We start from the raw sequence: 8,492 nt of genomic DNA, 5'->3' as shown, positions 1-8,492 counted from the left end.
GTTGAATACTGAGATCAGCAGTTATATGTAGTCATTGTTTACTCTTGGCTATACTGTTTTATTTACTTTAACATTTCTTTAAGATTTAACTTAAAACATTAAAATAGGCCAAGTGCAATCCAGGCCTCTTAATTCAGACCTTTTGGAACTTGCTGGGCATACTGCTGAGTATCTGCAATTCTGTCCCAGTGAGAGAAAAAATAAGATCCAAGGAGAGGTCTTACTGCTGGGAAGTTTTAAATGTAATTGTTAAAAACAACTGACCTTAAGTTATGATCTATTAGTGTATATCGACTACCTGTAATGTATATTCAAAATTTTTTCTTTTTTTTTTTAGCAGTGAGGAAGGAGTTCAGTAGTTGAGTGAGTTGGGAATGGCTTAAATTTTTTCTGAATATCAGAGAAACATGAATTTAAAATTTTGTTATTAACAAATTAACTCACTATCTTAGAAGTGTTGTAATTAGAATTTTGCTCATTCAGGAAACAACGGGTGATCTTTGCCCAGTGTATCTTAATTATTATTGTGTGGTACATCATCCCAAAATTTAGCAGCTTAACCACAAACATGTATGGTCACCCACAGTTTCTGAGTCAGGAATCCAGGAGCATCTTAGCTGGGTGGTTCTGGTTTGTGGTATCATCAGGTTGCCGTGAAACTCAGCCAGGGCCACATCATTGAAGGCTTGATTAAGGCTAGAGGAGCGACTTCTAAAATGACTCGCTCCACTGGAGGGACTCAGTTTTTCACTATATGGGTGTCTCTCCATGGCTACCTGGGTGCCAAGTGGTGTCTGGCTACCCTCAGAGCAAGTGATCTACGAGAGTCAGTAGAAGCCATATTCTTGTATGACCTATCTCCAGAAGCAACATACTATTTATTTCTGCCATATTCTGTTGGTCACACAGCAACCACTGTACCATCCTGCTACAGTATGGAAAGGGAATACACAAGGATATAATTAGCAGGAGGTGGGGGTCAATGTGGACCTCCTACAACATTATGCTTAGAGAAAATGTTGGGTTTTGTTGACAACCAAGGCAAGGTAGTTGGAAAGCTTCTGTTATCTTACTCTCTGAACGTTTAGTTTCCTAAGTGAGGGTTAGAAAACACCAATTTACCATTCAGAGTATAAAATAGGAAGTGGGCTTAAAAGTTCTTCTAATGACTGAGTTTGGCCAGGTTGGAGCATACAGTAATCTGTCTCGGAGGTAGTGCTTTTCTAGCTAGGTGATTTGAACATTCCTGAGTTGGGTACTGCAGTAGTAAGGAGTGGTGAGCCTGTAAGAATTTTCAGGGAGTAAATCGTAGCAGAGGGTCCTGAATTGGATTTCCCCTATAAGGCTATACCATAGAAATTTAGTCCTAGTTTATGATACAACCAAGTAACAGACACGGGAAAAAAGGGCTTGAGTCAGATTTTTAAATATAGGTGTAATTATCTTGATAGAATATTGAGGAATGTGAAGTCAAAATCCGTTACTGGCATAGAAATTCTCAACCTTTCCAATTTTCTAAAACACCTGATTTCTTAAGTAAAAAAAAAAAAAATGTTTAGGATCAAAGTTTACTCCAGGAATAGTTGGGAGCATAAAGTTATTATGAAGCAGTCACTACTTAAATGGCATAGAATTTACTTTTTTTTTTTTTTTTTTAATCTCTACAGCCAACGTGGGACTTGAATTTACAACCCCCAAGATCCAAGAGTTGCATGCCCTACCAAGTGAGCCAGCCTGGCACCCTCAGCATAGGATTTAAATCTCGAAGAATTAATGGCCTGTCTTATTGTCTAATGAAATCTTAAATCCACCATTTGGGAAGCTACCCTATCAGGAGGGAGTATTTTGCAGTTTGTGAACTTTGATACTCCTGATTACTGAAACTAATTTACCACAAAGTTCTCTATAAAGATTTGAACAATCTTTTGAATCATTTGTCACTAGCAATCTCCTACACTATACTAAAACTTAGGTACGACATGCAGGTGAAATTTGAATACACAACTTGAAATAATTTGTATATATAACAACAAAATCCGGTAGGGTGAGGGGCTGTATTATAGCACCCTCAAAGCAGTTTCACAACTTTCTTTGTTCTCACCATCTTCCTGTGTGAGGAAGTTACCTGCCTTTTGCTGATATAAAAGTTAAAAATTGTTCTACAAATTAATTTTGAGCACCTACTATTGTAAGCTCTTAGGAATATGTGAGTAAGCTAGGCAAATAAAGGCTTGCCTCTACTAAAATAATGAGCAGAGCCTCCAAGGATGTTGATTTTATCTTAACTTTGGAAGGAACTTGGTGGAGACAAATATTCCCTACACTGACTTGCTTTCTCATAACATTGATTTGAGTAAAAACAAGAAACCTAATTCCCATAGAAGGGCTGAGACTAAAAGTATGAGAGGGAGTGCGAAAGAGGAATATGCAACAGAAACCATTGAATATACTTTGTAGAGGTTCTGCTTGTGACCCTGGACTCACACTATCCCAGTCTAAACTTCCTTGAGGAAGCTACGATTTAGAAACAGCACACTAGCTCAAAACTGGCATCTTCGCGGGAGATCATACGGTCAGCCAAATTAGCAATGACCTACACAATTTGACCTTTTGCACCAGAATCCAAAGTGTAAACTTCTGCATCCCCAGGTCTCCATCATTTTGGTTTTTTATCTCTACCAGACTTCTTCCCCTGATGATGGATATTAGGAATGACCACCTATTGGGGACTTCTTATTTATTTGGTTGTGGTTAAAACACTGTTAACTCCTGCAGTTGTAATTACCACAACTATCCCATACTTACTGGCTTTCCCTTTTCTTGCCAAATACTTCTGCCTACAAAGAATTTTCCAGGGTCTTCACTCTAAATTGAAATTCAGCTAATAATATGAAACCTGGGGCAAATTCAGGGCATGGTTCCTGAATTATTGTCAGTCTTTAAAGTTTAAAAAAATAAAGTGCTCCTTATAGGGCTAAGTTACACTGCCATACATGAGATTTGGTCAGGGAGTGTACCCACAATGGGTCAGGCACTAACAATAGAGAAATGAAAACGATGGGCATGGCCCCATATCCTCATAATCTTTAACAGTCTGGTAGGGAACATTTCAGATGCCATGAGATAGTATGTTGGAATGGGAGGTATAATACATTTTATAGAATCTTGGGGAGAACATTTAAGACAATTTGACTTTGGTTCTCAGTACAAAATGACTATTAATATTGTTCTTTTTACACGGGTTAAAAAAAAATAATCACTGTAAATGCTATAAAGCTTTGGAATTGAAGAACCTAAGATATCTTAGCAACATTTTAATACAGAACCAAGTTTGATAAAATCTAGACACAAGGGGTGCCTGGGTGGCACAGTTGGTTAAGCCTCTGACTCATGATTGCAACTTGGGTCATGATCTCAGGATTGTGAGGTCAAGCCCCGTGTTGGACTCTACACTCAGTGGGAAGTCTGCTTGAGATTCTCTCTCTCCCTCTCCCTCTGCCCCTCCCCCCTGCTCTAAAATAAAAATAAATTTAAAAATAAACAGGGGTGCCTGGGTGGCTCAGTCGGTTAAGCATTGCCTTTGGCTCAGATGGTGATCTCAGGTCCTGGGATTGAGTCCCACATCGGGCTCCCTGATCAGCGGGGAGCCTACTTCTCCCTCTTCCTTTGCCTGCTGCTCCCCCAGCTTGTACTCTCTCTGTCAAATAAATAAATAAACATTAAAAAATAATAAAAGTTAGACACAAGTATCAAGAGCATTCTGTCAGCACTCACCAGCTGGAAAAAGAAAACTCACAAAGTAAATTAGTAAAAACTGAGTTTATATAAAGATATGAAGTTCCTTTGGAACTTAGAGAATTAATGGAAGAGAAGGTAATGGTATATACAACATTCATGGATGTAAAGAGTATAAAGTGCCTCCAAGAATGCAGAACAGTGAAGTCCAACAATATTCTGGCAGGTGTATCCTCTGAGGAAATTACAGAAATGACAAAATTTTTAAAAATATGGTCAGATTTATACAGAATTACAAATGTAGTAAAAAAAAGACTGGAAAATAACTTTAAAATGCTCATATTTAACAAAAACATTAAGATCTTAGTAACTTACAGAAGAAACTCACAAAGGAAATATATGATGGGATAGGGGATTCTAATAAATAGGCAATTTATTGAAAAAAAAAAAAAAAAAAAAAAACTATGGCCAGGCCTAACCCTACTTACTTGCAGTGGATTCATTCATTGCAATAACATTCAAAGTTTACCATGTATCAGGCACTGATAAATGCTCCATACAGGTTATCTTATTTAATTCACACAGCAATCTCTGGTGGTAGGAACGTTCAATAGCTTCATTGGTATAGCTTCAGAAACAGGCTTAGAGAAAGTAACTTTCTCAAGGTCACAACTAGTTAAGGGGCTGAGCTGGGATTAGTGTACATGTTTTGTGACTCCAAAGCCCAAGCCATAACCACTCACTACAGTTGGAGAAATTAATCTTACTGATACAATTACCAAGTTAGGGGAAGCCACTTGTGTAATAATGTTCACAGTGATTAACTGGAAGCAGCCAAAATGCTGAATAAGGGGCACCTGGGTGGCTCAGTGGGTTCAGCATCTGCCTTGGGCTCAGGTCATGATCCCAGCAACCTGAGATCTAGCCCTGCATCAGGCTCCCTGCTAAGCAGGGAGTCAGCTTCTACCTCTCCCTCTGCCACTCTCCCTGCTCATTCTCTCTCTCTCTCAAGTAAATAAAATCTTTAAAAAACAACAAAATAAAAACAAAATGCTGAATAATAAGGGAAGGTTAAAATATAGTATGTCAATATTACCTAGCTTTGAAAAATAATATGATTAAAGTGGAAAAAGGCAAGATGTAAAATTGCGCACAACAAAGAATAGATGAGACAGAAAACAAGCCAAGATGAAGCTTTAAATCCAAGCACATCAATCGTGACGAATGTAAATAGTTTACATGCCAATTAAAAGGCAAAGATTCTTCATACTGGGTATTAAAAAAACAAAACAAAAAAAGCTCTTTATAAGAAACCCACTTTATAAGGGGTGGCAGAGTCGGTAAAGTGTCTGGCTCTTGGTTTCAGCTCAGGTAGTGATCTCAGGGTCCTGAGCTCGAGCCCCACCTCAGGCTCCATGCTCAGCATTGAGTCTGCTTGAGATTCTCTCTACCTGTCCCTCTGCCCCTCCCCTCCATGCTCTCTCGATTTCTCTCTCTCTCTCTCAAATAGATAAATAGATCTTTAAATATAAGTGAACCAGTAGGTTCACTTTTTTTTTTTTTAAGGCTTTTTTTCTTTTGTGAGTGTGTGCCTGTATGTGCAATGTGTGGGGGGGTTGCGCAGAAGAGAATCTTAAGCTGGCTGCATGCCCATCACAAAACCGTATGCCTGGGCTTGGTCTCACAACTCGGATCATGACCTGACCTGAAATCAAGAGTCAGACACTCAACCCACTGAGCCACCCAGGCTCCCCAGTACGTTAACTTTAAAGAGAAAAGGGTGGAAAAGATATACCATGTAAACACCAATCAAAGGAAAGCTGGAGTGGCTAAATTAATACCAAGGTAGATTCTGGAACCAAATTCATTTCCAGGGATAAAGAGGGATATTTATGATAAAAGAATCAATTCAGGGGCACCTGGGTGGTTCAGTTGGTTAAGCAATTGCCTTCGGCTCAGGTGATGGATTGAGTCCCTCATCGGGCTCCCTGCTTTGCAGGGCGTCTGCTTCTCCCTCTGACCCTGACCCCCTCTCATGCTCTCTCTCTCTCTCATTCTCTCTCTCCCAAATAAATAAAATCTTAAAAAAAAAGAATCAATTCATCAGGAGAATATAATCTTCAATGTACATGAACCTAATAACAGCTTCAAAATACATGAAGCAAAAACTGACGGGTGAAACAGACAAATCCACAACTATAATTAGAGATTCCAAACTCCTGGTAAATGATAAGACAGAAAATAAGTAAAGTTTAGACGATGTGAATAACATTTTTAACCAATGACCTACTAACATGTACAGAATATTTCACCTATCAACATCAGAATATACATTCTTTCCAAGTGCACAAAGATTATTCTCCCAAATGGACCATATCTTGGGCCATAAAAGTCACAATCCCTTTGAGAGAATTAATACCTTGCAAACCATGTTCTTTAACTACACCAGACCAAATCAATAGCTAAATTATCAATAGCAAATCTATCTGGAAAATCCCCCAAATATTTGGAAATTAAACAACCTGCTTCTGAATAACTCAAGAAAAAAACTGCAAGAGAAATTAGAAAAATTTTGAACAGAAGGAAAATGAAAACTATTAGAACTGTGAGATTAAACGAAAGAAGTGCCTAAAGGATCATTTATAGTATTAAATGTATTAATTATTAAATATTAGTAAATATTAACTTATTAATGTATTAAAATATTAAATAAAATAAATACTAAAGATCTTGACTCAAGAAAATAAGCTTCTACCTTAAGAAACTAGAAAAAGAAGAGCCAGTTAAATCTAACATGAGCTGAAGGAAGGACATAATAAAAAGTAAAACCCATAAAATTGAAAACAAAAACAATATAAAAAAAATAAGGGGCACCTGGCTAGCTCAGTCGGTAGAGCATGTGACCCTTGATCTCTGGGTCATAAGTTCGAGCCCCATATTGGGCATAAAGTTTACTTTTAAAAAATTAAAAAATAGGGGTACCTGGGTAGCTCAGTCATTAAGCGTCTGCCTTTGATTCAGGTCATGATCCCGGGGTCCTGGGATCAAGCCCCACATCGGGCTCCCTGCTCAGCGGGAAGCCTGCTTCTCCCTCTCCCACTCCCCCTGCTTGTGTTCCCTCTCTCACTGTGTCTCTCTCTGTCAAATAAATAAAATCTTAAAAAAATAAAAATTAAAAAAATTAAAAAATAAATCTTTAAAAAATAAAACCAAAAGCCACTTCTTTGAAAAAATAAAATTTATAAACCTTTCTTCTAGCCATATTGACCAAAACTGCCTCCCAGACACACACAGGGAAGAAACAAATTACCAACATCAGTAATTAAGGAGAGGGTACATCACTTGAGAACTTACTGACAATAAAAGGATAATAAAGGGATATTGCAAACAACTTTATTCAATAAATTCAACAACTTAGATGAAATGGACAAAATTCTTGAAAGACACAAATCACTCAGGGCATTCATGAAGAAATAGAGTCTAGCAGTTCTGCAAAAGGTTAAACAGTTACCATATGACTCAGCAATTCCATTCCTACTATATACTTAAGAGAAATGAAAACATGTCTTAAGAGAAATGAAAAAACTAGTACATGAATGTTTATAGCAGTATTATTCATAGTAGCCAAAGAGTGGAAGCAACCCAAATGGCCATTAACTGATGAATGAATAAACAAATATTCCATATCCATACAATGGAATATTATTCAGCCACTGTGGGTAAGTTGTATGGTATGTGAATTATAGCTCAAAAAGCTGCTACCAATATATATATATATATATATATATATATATAAAATATTTTTTTAATAAGTAACTTGAATAGCTTTGTATGTCTGAAAGAAATTGTAGTTAAAATCTTTTCCCATAGGGGTGTCCGGGTGGCTCAGTTAGTTGTCTGTCTTTGGCTCAGATCGTGATCCCAGGGTTGTGGGACTGAGCCCAGTGTCAGGCTCCTGGCTTAGTGGGGAGCCTGCTTCTCCCTCTCCCCCTGCAAGTGTGCTCTCTCTTTCTCTGTGTGTCAAATAAATAAATAAAATCTTTTTTAAAAAAATTCTTCCCACAAAGAAAATTTCAGGCCCAGATGGCTTGTCTTGTGAATTCTATCAAATATTTAAGGAGGAAATAATACACTTTTCAAGAAAACGGTGGAGGAAAGAATGTTGCCTAACTCATTTTATGAGAACAGCATTGTACCAGTTATTGGTACCAATATACCATTATAAGAAACCTGTAAAACATTACAAGAAAACTATAGACTAATACTCCTCATGAAGACAGGAAAACCCTTTAAAAAATTAGCAAATCAAATACAGCAATTTATTATTTTTTAATGTTTTATTTATTTATTCATGAGAGTCAGAGAGAGAGAGGCAGAGGGAGAAGCAGGCTCCCCCCCTATCAGGGAGCCCAATGCAGGACTCGATCCCAGGACCCTGGGATCATGACCTGAGCCGAAGGCAGATGCCCAACTATCCGAGCCACCCAGGCGCCCCAAATACAGCAATTTATTAAAAGGTTATATCCCGATCAAATAAGATTAGTCCCAGGATTAAAAGTTTAATTTAACAATTGAAAATCAATTGGTGTAATTCATCATATTAACAAATTTAAAGGCAAAATGTGATTATCTCAGTAAGATGCAGAAAAAAGTATTTGACAAAATTCAATACTCATTCATGATAAAAACTTTAAGCCTATAGCTACCATCATACTTAATCCAGTGAAAAACTGGATTTTATACCTTTGACTGGGAAG

This window comes from Callorhinus ursinus, unplaced genomic scaffold (assembly GCF_003265705.2).
Source record: "Callorhinus ursinus isolate GAN/ISIS: 27379988/994484 unplaced genomic scaffold, GSC_fseal_2.0 scaffold1, whole genome shotgun sequence".
In the NCBI taxonomy this organism is placed as follows: Eukaryota; Metazoa; Chordata; class Mammalia; order Carnivora; family Otariidae; genus Callorhinus; species Callorhinus ursinus.
The sequence above is the reverse complement of the archived record's forward strand: the minus strand, read 5'-3'. Positions refer to the sequence as shown.